This window comes from Marmota marmota, unplaced genomic scaffold, assembly GCF_001458135.2.
Source record: "Marmota marmota marmota unplaced genomic scaffold, marMar, whole genome shotgun sequence".
Classification (NCBI taxonomy): domain Eukaryota; kingdom Metazoa; phylum Chordata; class Mammalia; order Rodentia; family Sciuridae; genus Marmota; species Marmota marmota.
This window is the reverse complement of record NW_026000108.1, coordinates 14,520,558-14,534,869: the sequence shown is the minus strand read 5'-3', so window position 1 is coordinate 14,534,869 and position 14,312 is coordinate 14,520,558.

Sequence of the window (14,312 nt, the reverse complement as noted above, 5' to 3'; positions counted from 1 at the left end):
ACTGCCTATGAAGGCTTGGTTGGTATTTACCTCCACAGTATTCAGCAGGACCCGGACCGAGAAGCAGTTTCCGCGGATTCTTTAGCCCTGGGCCAGAGCAGTTCTGGGAGCTGAAATTCGGCCGCTCTGTGCTCGGTGTATGTTCTGATAGGAGCAGACTCCAAGAAGCAGTTTCCGCGGGTTAATTAGCACTGAGCCTGAGTAAGTTGTCTGCGAGCCGCAGGAGAATGGCAGCCTGAAATTACCTGTTCTATGGCTGAATGAGCTGCGATCAGTAGAAAGCAGGGATGGTGACGTCAGCTCTCCAAGATGGTGGCCGCTGGCTTCCTCTGTGGTCTGACCAGTGTGGAGAACCAAATTGGACCGCTTCCTTCCCCCGTTTCAAACCCAGAATTCAGAACTTAGTACGGTGATTACACAGCTGGCAGAAGCCCGCGGAAACTGCAGCACTGTATCTTTGCATTGCTATCTCCTCGTTTCCCAGCGCGCGCCGCAGACTCTAGCCGCGGGGCGATTTGCTGAATAAGCAGTGTGACCCTCCGTGTGGACAAATCTCTCGCGTTTGAGCCCCCGTAGCTGATCTTCGTGCGATGGAAATCCTTCCTCTAGGTTTTGGAGCACCCAAATTTTGCTGGAAATTCCTAACAAGATAGCTTTTAGCCTTTCTAACTCGTCATTCTCCCACACAGTGACGCGGTACACGGGGGTAATGCACTCCCTTCGCCGCCATCTTCATGTCCTACCAGCTTTTCTTTTTTTTTTTATTATTCCTTTAGATTTCCTACATACAAATAGTTATCATCTGTAGGTACAGATAGTCTCAGACCTTCATTTACAATATGGATGCCTTGCTCCTCCTTCTTCCCTGTCTCCCCTCCATTGTTTTTTCTTCTTATTTAATTGTCTGGACTAGAATTCCTACTACAACGATAAATAAGTAAATAGATGAACCACTGTGTCCTGTTCTGGATCTCGAAGAGGAAAAGTTATGTCATTATTATCTCATTAATTATGCTGTTAATTGTGAAAGTTTTGTATCTCAGCTCTTTATTAAGTGAAGGAATTGTATTACTGATTCTTTGAGTATTTTTAATCATAAAAGGACTGGAATTTTGTCAGATTTTATCTACATTTATCAGGATGCTTATAAGATTTTCATTATTTTCCTATGGATGAGGAATATAATATTTATTGTTTTATTCAAGTATTATTTGGTTAAATCCCTCTTGGCCTTGGTACATGTTTTCAGTGGGTTGCCACACTCAGTTTGCTAGTTTTGATTTTTATTTTTTGGTGCTGGGGATTGAACCTAGGGCCATATGCATGTTAAGCACTAAGCCATCCTTGGACTGTTTATGAGAATTTTGGTTGAGAATTTTTATGTGTATATTCCCAAAGGATATTGATATTTAGTTTTTTTAATGAATTCTTTATTTTGATACCAGGGTGATAGTGACTTCATTCAACAAATTGGGAAGTGTATCTATTTTTATTTTTATTTTTGGAAAGAGTTGGTGACAGATTAATGTAAATCCTCTTTAATATATGTGGTAGATTTTATCAGTGAAATCATCTGAACCTGAACTTTGTTTTTAAAAGTTTACAAATTTCCAGTTCAAATATTTGCTTGCTATTGGTTTATCTAGATCATGTTTCTTTCTTTTTTTTTTTTTTGGTACTGGTGATTGAACTCAGGGGCACTCAACACTGAGTCACATTCCCAAGCTCTATTTTTGTATTTTTTATTTAAAGACAGGGTCTCACTGAGTTGCTTAGCACCTCATTGTTGCTGAGGCTAGGTTTGAACTTACAATCCTCCTGCCTCAGCCTCCTGAGCTGCTGGGATTACAGGTGTGTGCTACAATGCCTGGACAGATTATGTTTCTTTTTAAGTGAGTTTGCATCTTTCCAGGAATTTGTCATTTTGTTTAAGTTATCTAATTGGTAGGGACATCCATTTTTTTAAAAAAAAAAAATTATTTTAGTCAGGATCTACATTGCCCAAGTGACCTTGAACTTTCGATCCTCCTGCCTCAGTTTCTGGAGTAGCTGGGGTTACAGGTGTGCTCCACCACTCCTGGCCATCCTTTACTCTTAACCTGTTGGTGCATTTAGTACTTGTTTTCATATTTGATCTGAAATACTCTGCCTTCAGATCATTTATATTTACTGTAATGATTGAAGAGTTTGGGCACACAGTTTTCATCTTTCTAGTTGTTTTCCTGCTGTCATATGTATTTGTTCCTTTTTATGGCTTTTCCCTACTCTATATTGTGTATGATTCAATTCGATCTGTTGCTTTATATTAGCTCTGGATGTTGCTGCAATATTTCAGGGTGTCTAGTGTTTATGGTATATATCTTTTCCTTGTAGTTTCTAAACAGTAATCTGTAGTTTGCAGTTTACCTCCAGGTGACATTCAGCTGTTTCACAGTAGTGTACTAACAACCGTAGATTTCATTCGTCTTCTAGCTTTTGTGCTGTTATTGTCACAGGTTTCAAATATATGTATGAAGTAAAACCAGAGTGCACTTGATACTTTGCCTTAAAGAGCCCATGCATTTAAAACGTCTTTAAGTCATTAAATCACAAAAATTAATGAATTATATATGCAACCACATATTATCATTTCTGGGTCTCTTTAGTCCTTTGTATCAACATATATTTCTATCTGAAATATATATTTTTCTGTCTGAAGGACTCTCACATTTCATAAAATGCAGGTCTACTAATTACAAATGATTTCAGCTTTGTGTGGATAAGAAAATCTTTACTTTTTTGTTGACAGATATTTCTGCCAGATATAGACTTCTAGGTTAAAGATTATTTTTATTTAGTATCTTAAAAGCTTTTCTGCCGCAGTCTGGCGGGCACGAAATAACCGAGCTGCCACACAGCCTTGTAGGTTCAAACAGCAACCTTTATTCCTGAACTCTCACCGGCACTCTACACACACATCCCGGGAACACACTGCCTCCACCGGGCACCAATTCTCTTAGAACCCCGCGAGAACGAGAACTCAACGGGAACTCCAAAGTAGCGGGCGCCCGAGGCAGCAGGATCCACCCTAATTCCAGCAGGATCTGCCCTAATCCTGGAGCTGCCCTAATCCCAGAGCAGGGTCACCTTTCAACCATTCCCTTTAGCAAAATGCCAGGCATCATTCTGACTAAACTGTGGCTCTCAACATTTTGCTCCATCCTCTCTCATTTTTTTCTAATGAGAAGTCTATTGCCAGTCTTACCTTTTTTCTTCTAGAAGTAACAGATCTTTCTTCACAGGCTGCTTTTAGGGTTCTCTCTGTACCACCATGATTATGATGAAGTGATGGAGTTTACTTTTTGTTACTTATACTTGGGTTGCAATAAGTTTCATAGATTTGAGGATTTATATATTTTATTGAATTTAGAAAATACAAACAGTATTTTTTTCTATTACCCTCCAAGGACTTTAATTAAACATACATTTAGGCTTCATCACATTGCCTTATAATTTTCTCACCCTTTCTTTATTTTCAACATTTTTCTTTCTGCATTTATTTTGTTTTATTCCTATTACTTTTGTTATAAAGTCAATCATTTTTTTTCTTTTATGCAGCTTAATCTACTGTTAATCCCATTGTGCATGTGTGTGTGTGTGTGTGCATACAAATATGCACATATATTGTAAGGGTAAAAGAAATTGAAGTTAAAGCGTAAAAGTTAAAGGGTAAAAGACTGGGTGTTGTAAAGTTTCTAAGCGGCAAGGTCTGAGTTAAAATGTAAAGGATTAGGTATTGTTAGGTTTCTATGCTACCTGCAAAACCTGAAATTTCTGTAGCTGTTAAGACAATGCTTGGAACTGCCCAGTAAATATTTCCCCTGACTATTTGGATTGTTTAATAAGGGCTCTGTGTGGTCGCACATAGGCATTGCAGGGCCTGGACCAATCAGTTTAAATGTAACCCCCTCCTTAGGAATGACCTATCACTCCAGCCTGACCTGTTCCCACCAATGAATGAACCAATCATGTTTAGGAGTTGTTGTTCAATTTTCCCGCGCCTAATGATGATTTGTTCTGATGTATACAAAGCCCTCCGCCCTCCCCAAAAAGTGTACTTAAGCAGTGCTCAGCCCCTGCTTGGGGCTCTGGGCTGCTTTCCCTTCTTGAGTGGGCACGGAGCCCCAGCATGCTGATTCAATAAATCCCCTTTCTGCCAATTGCATGAGTGGTCACTTGGTGGTCTCTTTCTCTGACGTTTCGTGGGACCCTTACAATATGTGTGTATATGATCTTTAAATGTGACAGCTTTTCATCTTTAGGTCTTTCATGTTTACACTTAACATGCAGAATTTCCTTCTGGCTTCTTAAACACATGGAACATAATTAAACCTGTTTCAGTGTTCATGTTTATTAACTCTATCATCTGTATCATTTGGTAGTCCGTTTTGAATGACTAATTTTTGGCCTCATCATGGGTTGTATTTTTTTGATTTTTATGAATGTCTATTTTCTTTTCTTAAATAAATGGCAGAGATGCTGAAGGTTACATTTGTGGGTACTAGATACTTGCACATGGTCCATTATTCTTGGGATTATTTTTCTATTTGGGATTCATTTGCATTATGGGGACACTGTTTGATCTTTTCAGATTCTTACTCCTAAACTTTGTTCCAGCAGACCAGAGTACCACGGACTCTAGTACTCATTTCACCCCATCACTGTTCCATTGACTCTTCCTGACATCTCATGAATCATGAGATTTTCCCATTCTGGTTGGTGGACCTGGAGCCACTGTGTCCTGTGTGAGCCTCGGTGTTGTTTTCCTGCTGGTTATTTAGGCTGTTCTTTTCCTGGCCTCATAGGCCTGTGGCAATCAGCACTTACCTGAAGAACCAAGGGGAACACTCCACAGAGCTCTGGAACCTGTGTGCAGATATTTCCTCTCCTCTAATATATGCTACCAATTCCAGCTCTCTCAGCACCCCTGGTCTCCTGCTTGGTCTCTCCAAACCTGGAAGATGGCCAGGTTTCACTGGTTTCTTCCTCACCTAATGTATCCTGGAAACTTCCTCCAGCAGGAAGCAGGGGCAACACAAGAACTCACTTTACTTTTTCAATTTCTCTCAGGGATCATTACCTGGCATATATCCCATGTATTTAAAATTGATATTATTGATGATTTTCCTCCAGTCTTTTTAACTGTTTGGTGTAGGAGAATAATTTGTTATCCCATCTTTGCTAAAAGTGAAAGTGCAATGTTATATTGTCTTAATCAGTTTCTCTTTTCCATCAACACCTCCTTTTGAAATTATTTTTGTTTGTTTTAATTAGTTACACATGACAGTACAATGACCTTGACATATCATAAATCACAAAATGAGGTAGTATAAGTCTCTTGGATGTTTTCTTTTCCATATGGTCTTCAGTTATTTTTTAAATTCATTGCATATGCATATGCATATGATTGTTACAATTGTCTCATAAATTTTAACCCCTCCTCCAAAAAGAAAAAAACTAGGAATTTTTATAGAAATTGATTTATTAATTTACAAATTAGCTTGTGCAGATTTTCCTTCTTAATATCAAGTCTTTAAACCATGAAGTCAGTATATCTGTCAGTTACTTGTGTCTTTTAAAATTTATCCCAACAATGGCTTATAGATTTGTTTGTAGAGAAATTAACTGTATTTCATTAAATATTTTGACTGGCTGTTTGGTTTATAATTATATTCCAAATAGTATTTCATATTTTGTATTTCATTTGTATATTAATATGTAAAAACAGTAGATTTGTCTATCCTTATGAACTAACATTTATAAATTCTGAATCTTTAAAACCATTTGCTTTTTCTATATTCATGTCCATATCAACTGAAAGTTAAAATGATCTTGCTACTTTCTTTCAGTTTTGTTTAGTTAATTTCTTTATTTCGTTAGGCAGGACCTCCAGTATAGTGCAAATTACAGGGGATGGATATGTATATTTTATCTGTTCTTGATGGCATCAAATGACCTTGATAAATTAAGTAAATTCCCCTCTAGTTTTAGTTTCTTAAGAGATTTTTTATAAAAACTTTGAACTGATATTAAATTTTGTCAAGTCATTTTTCTATTGAGATAATTATAGGGTTTTCAAAACTAACAATATTTGCTGTAAAGACTAGCATCTTGGTGAATGTTCCATGTGTAACAGAAAAAAAATCTGTAGGCCAAATTTAGAAGTATTGTTTTATAAACATAATTTCTTTTGAATTCAAATCTTCTGAAACTTCACTCTTTTTGGGGAGGTCTATTTTTACCTTTATTATAGAGAAATGATTATCAAAATTCCTATATGTGATGTAGATTCATTTTTTTCTGCTTAGTTATGTCAACTTAACTTTTTAAATATTTTAATTTTTTTTAGTTGTAGTTGGACACAATATTTTTATGTTATTTATTTATTTTATGTGGTGCTGAGGATCGAACCCAGGGCCTCGTACATGCTAGGCAAGCACTCTACTGCTGAGCCACAACCCCAGGCTCAGTTATGTCAACTCCTGTTACATGTATTTTGAAGCTCTACAATTAGGTAGGTACTTATTGAGAAATGATATATTGTTTGGTGATTAATATTTTTATTACTATAAAAATATGCTTTCTTGTCTTTGGTAATATTGCTTATATTTAATGTATTTTGTTTAAATTAATATAACTGTATGAGCCTTCTTAGGAAGATTTGCATCTTTTTAAACATCATACAATATTTAGTTTTCTTCTCTTTTTTTACATTTTTAATTGATTACTATTTCTGTCTTTTAATTGATGTAATTTGTCCATTTATAATAGAGGTGAATTTTGGCATTAGTATATTTAATTTTTTCATTTTTTATTATTTTCTATGTGTGTACTCATTGTAACTTGATATTTCCCCTCTCTGCCTTCCTTTGGATTTAAAAAAAATAGATACATTTATATATTTATTTAATTTTATTTTATTTTGAGATCATTTTATTGGTGTGTTTTAATCATACATAATAGGGGATTCATAGTTACATATTTGTACATTCACATAACAAAATATTGAAATATTTAAAAAAAATTTAAACAAATTGAGATTTATAGAAAAAAATCTCTAAATATTACAAATAGTCCTCATATCTCAAACATCTTTCCTTGATATGGTACATTTGTTACACTTAATAAATATAATAAATTTTATGATTAAATGAAGTACATAGAGTTATTTCGATTTTACATAATATCTCTTTTCAGTTTCAACATACCATCCTGAAAACCATATTGCATTTTGTAGTCCTGTCTGCTTAGCTTGCTCTTGATTATAATATTTCCTTGTTTTTGAAGACGTAGACAGTTTTGAGGAGTCCTAGTTGGGTTTGCAGAATTCCCTTGAATTGGGACTTGTCTCATGTTCTTCTGAAGCTGAAGCTAGGGTTATGGATTTGGGAGGGTACAGTGTTGATTTCATCATGATTTATGGGGGGTTCAGACCATGAACATGACCTATCACTGTTGATCACATGGATCACCTGGTTGAACTGCTATTCTTCAGACTTCTCCACTATAAAGTTATTCTTCATTTCCACTTTCCATGATGTATTGTTTGCAAAGAAGCTGCTTTTTCCCCATCCACCCCGGAGATAAGGGGAAAAGATTCCATCTCCCTGAGGGCACAGGGTCTCTATGTCAATTACTTGGAATTCTTCTGCACAGGGGATTTGTTTATTGCCTATCCTCATTAATTTATTCAGTCATTATTTATATGAGTGTGGACTCCTGAGCATTGATATTACAATGTGGGTAATAATTTAATATCACTATGTGTCATTTTGCCCAGATTGTTCCTGCTTTGGCCACTGGGAGCTCTTTCAACCATCTCCTGTTTCCTTTGATAGACCTCCCCTTATTGTTGGCTTGTTTGTTTTGTGGTTGTTTTCTAGCACCAGGTGACACTACAAGATTCTCTAGGTCCATGTTGCATGTTCCCCAATCTAGTGTTAGAATTAACCACTTTCACCAAGGATATGGCTTCCTTTTTGTTGAGAATGTCAATAAGCTGAACATGCTTTCTCAGTGTGTTCCTTTCTATCAGAATGTTAATGTTTCTAGGCCATCTCAAATGACAAAATGAGGGAATATATGTGTGTGCACTAATGGAGGTGTATACCCATAGATATAAATATTTATGTTTAGGCTAAAGGTGAGTTCTCCTGTTGTCTCCATCTCCAATCATTACCACTTTTGGTATTTTAGTCGCTTTTACTGTATAATCCATAAACTCACGCTTGAACAGTGAAAAAACCTGGCTCCTATAATCTCCCATTCATTTCCCTCACTGTTTAGTTCCCTCATATACATATAGTAGCATCAAAATTCTTAATTTATATCAATATCTTTATCAATTAGAGTGCAAGCTAACAGGCATAGTTTAACTTTAGTCTTTTAAGTTTCCAAAATTACTTAGGTTCACATCTTTCCCTCCACCCTCTTTAGAAAGGTATTTTTTATGCATTTGTGATATAATTATTTTCTTATAAAACAGTCTACCTCAGCTTCCCTTAGCCTCCCAAGTGATATTTTTTTGAATTTACATGTCCTTTTCCTGTTGTAAATTTCTATAGGTTTGAAAAGAGCAATAAGTCATGCATCTACAATTACAACCTTCTTTGGATTCTTTTAGTTTTCCATTTGATTTGTACTATTAACTTCTTTAATTATATTATTTTTATACATACACAGAACTAACTTTTTATATAAAATTCATATATTTAACTAGTTTATTTTTAATATCTCTAGAAATCATGATATGAATCATTAACTTATCACAGTGAATTATGAATTAATACAATGATAATACACAGATGATGAGATTGTAATCCTATAAAACTATCTATTATTTTGGTTCTATTGTTATCACATATTTTATTTCTATGTGTTATAAAGCACACAATATATCATTTTTTTTTTACTTTAAAAGTCAATTGTGTTGAGATTTTGCTAAAAGAAATACAGTATTTATGTTTTCTCCCATACTAGCTGTTATTGCTTCTCTTTATTCCTTATTCCAGTTGCCAGTTTTCATCCACTATCATTTCCTTTAGCCTGAAAAATGTTATTGCTGTTCTGGTTTACTGGAAATGAATTATCTCAGCTTGCTTTTATCACACTATTTTTTTATTATGCCTTCATTTTGAAGTCTATTTTCACTCAGTATAGAATTCCAAGTTGAGAGTTCTTTTCTTTTGACACTTTAAAAGATGCTGTCCCATTGCCATGTGGCTCCCCTTCTGCTATGTGCATTACATTTTATTTATCTGGTCGCTACTTCTAGACTTTTTGTATTTGTTTTCAAATTTTGGCTATGATGTACTTAGGTACGAACTTCTTTGTTCTTATTTTGTTTTGTGCTTCTTTGCTTTTTGGATCTGTATGTTGAAGTTTTTTTCAGAGTATGAAAGTTTGGGGGATTTACTTCTTCAAATACTATTGTACCTCCATCTTTATATCCTTTCATTCTTGAACTTAAATTACATGTGTATTTGCTAATTTACTATTTTCCCTTTGAACTCTGATCCCTGATCCCATATTCAGTTTTTTCCCCTAATTTCATGTTCTTTGTGTGTTTTTTTCTGAATCATTACTATTGATTTCCATTTGTAGTCACAAATTATTTATTCTGCTGTGTTTATCTGCTGTGGAAACAATCTAATATTTCATATACTGTATTTTCAGCTCAAAATAGTTAATTTGATTTTCTATTATCTACTGGATATATCTCCTAAATATTTCATCTCTTCAGTCTTTCTTTTATCTACACTATAAATTATTTAGCACTTTAATAATAGTTTTCTTAAGGCCCCTGATGACTAATTATGCAATCCGAGCCTTCTGTGACTTTTTTTCCATTGATTAATTTTTCTTTTGAATAGAGCACATTTTCTTACTTCTCTCTGTGTCATCATATGGCAGCATGACATAAATATGTCTAAGAGAATGATGGATATTAAATTTTTGTATCTCTACTTTTATCCCTACTTCTCCCCCAACCCGCACTCTCTAAATATTAATATTAATAGAAAGTGTGCAGGCCCTTTCTTTCATCAGGGAACTGAGGGAGGTATCAGAGTCTACAAGACCTGGCTGGCAGTTTTAATTATATATTCACCACTGGTTAAAATGTCATCGTGGAGCTTGCCCTTGCCTCTGAGTGTGACCTCTAACTCTCGGAGCAGTAGTTACAGAGAGGCTAATCCCCTGACCTCTTCTGATTTGAGCCAGGAGTAGTTTGGGCTCTAGCTCCCCTTGGTTTCCACTCACTTCTGTATGCACTCAGCAGGGCCCAGGACATGAGCGCTGTGGGACTGTGTAATTCCTGGGTCTCAGCCCACATTCACTGCCAGCTCTGCAGCTCTCTCTGATGTCTCTCAAGAACATTTCTAGGGGAGGGGATTGTCAAAATGACATATTTTTGTGTCTGGGTCTTTTCCATATTTCATTCTGCCTTGCCACCCGCACTGTCACCAGCATCTCACTGGCCTTTCTTTGTCACTGTGAAATCTCCCTGCACATATCCACTCACATGGGACACTTGTTCCCAGGGAATGAAGTATCCACCCTCCTTTGTCTATTGAGAAATGTTTCATCTCTCTTTGGTTTTAACATATCAGGACTTTGAAGGACTGTTCTTCAATAGGTTTATAGAGAAGCATAGTATGTATTTTATGAATTTTTTATTGTTAGCAATAGCTACTGTGGTCTTTCAAACCTTACTGCGTCTTGGTCAGAAGAATACTCCACCATTGCCTCTTGCTTTCTTTTCTCTAATGATACTCGAGCTAGAATCTTTCCCTTTCTTCTACAAAGCACAACAATACAAGCAAGGCCATCTTTAGAAAAATAGCATAAAATCTGTTTATGTTTCCCTTGTGAGTAAAATGTTTTATTTTGGTATGGGAATCACAAGACAATCCCTGCCTGGAATCCTTTAAGCAGATGCCACATTGTAATGAGTCTTTCTTTAGTCATCAGTTTATCTCTCAAAATAGCTGAAGTGTTAGGCATTAGAATTGAAGCTGGCTAATGAACTTGATTATTCTTCAAATGTTTGAAGATTGATGTGTTTAGAAAGCTGGAACTTCCATTACAAAATACCACAGAGGTTGTGGCTTAAATAACAAAGCCTGGTTTTCTCACAGCTCTGGAGACAAGAAGTCCGTGGTGGAGGTGCCAGCAAACTTGGATTCCAGTGCAGATGCTCTTTCTGCTTTGGAAGAGTTCATCTTCTGGCTAAGTCCTCACAGGACCTCTCCTCTGTACTCAGGGGTGGGCGGGAGATGGAAGGGCATTGTTCAACTGTCTCCCCCTCTTTACATAAAGGCATCAGACCTATTAGACTAGGACCCTGTCCTACAATTTCATTTAGGTTTAATTACTTCCATACAGGCTACATCTCCATATCCATCCAAAATCGAGGCTGGGACTTTGACATATGAATTTTAGGCAGACAAAATCTAATTCACAACAGTTGGCACCAATGTTTTGCCCAAAATATATACGTATGCTTTATTGTTATCTGTGTCTTTTAAAAAGACTTTTCATTACCAGTCAGGTACCTAAATCTTGGCCATGTTCACTTTCCTAATATTCCATAACTAACCCTACAAAGAAAGGACCCAAACCATCTTGAGGCCACAGGGTGAGCCCTCAGCGTGTTCCATTACTCACTAATACTCACTGTGATGCACGTGTAATTAAATGAGGCAGGATGGCCCTCCTGGAGACTTTTCAGCTGACTTTGTCTTCTGTATCTGGTGTATCTGGATGCCTGTCTAGAAGAAACTCTCACCCTGAATCATTCCTTTTACTCAGTCCCTGCATTTACTTTCCACCATATCTGTGGTAGATGGAAGGTGTCTTAGGGCTCACTTGTACTGTGCCCATGAGTAGTGGCATGAGATAGATGGTCAAACATCCATTCGGCTCTTGGTGGCTTATCTAAGCCAATTGTGGCAATTTTGTCTCTCTCTTATTGTCCATGTGACTCAACTCTGGCCTGTGGGATGTAAGTCTCTCTGGCATGCATCTGGGAATTAATTCATCATCCCTTAGAGAGAGCTAGAACAAATACATGTCTTGACTGATTGTGAGACTGGGAGCCATCTGACTGCCAACTTAATCATATAATGCTGAGGGGAGCAGAGAAGATTGATAGTGGGAAATTTTTCCTCAATATAATTTTGAGTTAATTAATCTTTAGGCCCAGTTCACCTCAAGGTCTCCTATTATGGGTCACATAATAAATCTGAGTGTTTTTATTACTTATAGCTAAATGCAGTTGAAACAACGTACCATGCTAGTGAGTCTTTAATAGCAATCAAATTGGAGGATTAAAAAAATAAGAATCTTCTTCTAGATTCACTTTTAGAACTTCATCAGAGCATATCTTCAACGACTTCTGCTTCTCTTACTATGCTCCTAAAGTGGGCCAGGCATAGTGTGCAGACCTGTAATCCCAGTGGCACAGGAGGCTGAGGCAGGAGGATCTTAGGTTCAAAGCCAGATTCAGCAATTTAGCAAGGCCCTAAGCAACTTAGAGAGACCCTGTCTCTAATAAAATACAAAAATGGGGTAGGAATGTGGCTCTGTGGTTAAGTGCCCCTGAGTTTAATTCCCACTAACAACAACAACAACAACAACAACAAATGCTCCTAAAGGGGCCATACAGCCCAGCACAACTCTGACCTTACAATCCTAATTTTTATATATGCTCAGGGGACACAATTCCTCCAGTGGATCTGGCTACCTTTTCCCAAGTTGTTCCTTCTCTCTGAAGGCCCTAATTTCATCTAGTTTGCTCTTAGTCATCTCTCTTCAATTGTCAAGAACAATGTTGCTTTCTTAGAGTGTATTTCTCTATGTTCTCAGAGAAGGTCAGATTCCACAACCATGTGTCTTCACAGATTCCTGGATTTTTCTCCCTTAGCTTTTTCTTGGGGTGCAATGATATATTTTCTGATTACTTATACTTCTATTTTTCTTGATAATTAACTTTCAATGTTGAAATCACTCCTTCATCTTCTCAATAATATGTCTTCAGTACCTAAAATGGTGGCATATAGAAGGAGCTAATTAAATAACTATTCACTGAATGAATGTAAACAAGAATGGACTTTTTCTTATGGACTATAATTTAATTCTTCTTACCGTGACAGAAAAAAGACAAGGATGGTCTTGTAGGCCAAAATGAAGAAGCTGACTTTTTTTTTTTTTTTCTGAATACAACAAGAGGCAGAGGAGAGTTTAGGGGAAAGAAATGACATTGTTTAATAGTGTTTTAAATGAATACTTCTTGTGACTGTGGAAATCATAGACTGGAGATGGATGAGGGACTATATGGATCTATTTAGAGACTACTAACATAATCCAGACAAGAGATCATCTTGACAAATTACACCTTTTCTTTGAGTGTTATTGGTAGAAGTGTGGAAATGTGGTCTGATACAGGATATACTTTGAAAGCAAAACTCACAAGGACTTGTTGACAGATATAAGGCATGTGTGGAGAGAGGAATTAAGGATGATTTCAAGGTATTTTTCCCTAATAAACTGCAAAAATGGGATTGCAGATTCTGTATAAGCAATATCTTAAGAAAGGCATGCTTCTGAGAGTAGATCAGGAACCTAGTTCCAGACATAATGATTTTGAAATGATATTAGCAACTCAAGTACTGATGTCAATTGATTGGTTTTTGAATATATTAATCTAGACCACAAGGTAGAGGACTTAATGGAACTAAACATTTGTACGTTGTTAGCAGATGGATGTTCATCAAGCCAGGATACAGGAAAAGATATGATAGTGAATATAGATTAAAAAAAAAAGTATGGGGGGAGGAATAAGAACTGAAGCTGGGAAATTATAATGGTTAAGAGGAGTTTAATGAGAAGGAATGGAAAAAGACTGAGAAGGAGTAGTTTATAGTTTGAAAGGAGAAACATAAAAGTGCAATATCTAAACAAGGAGAGGTGATTCTGAGGGTATCATCACTTGGGCCAAATACTTCTGGTAGGTCCAGTAAAATAAGAGTGGATCATTAGTTGACTATTGGATTTAGCAAAGTGTAAGTCATTGATAATGATGAACAAATGACTTCAGTGGAATTGTGTGAATGAAGGCTCATTTTCAGGGATCTCAAGGAAGAATCAATTCAGATAATATATACCACCATTTTAAGAAGTTTCCTTGTTTTTTGTTTTTTCCCCCTCCAGAGGGCAATTTGTCTCTCTCCTTCCTTCCTTCCTTCCTTCCTTCCTTCCTTCCTTCCTTCCTT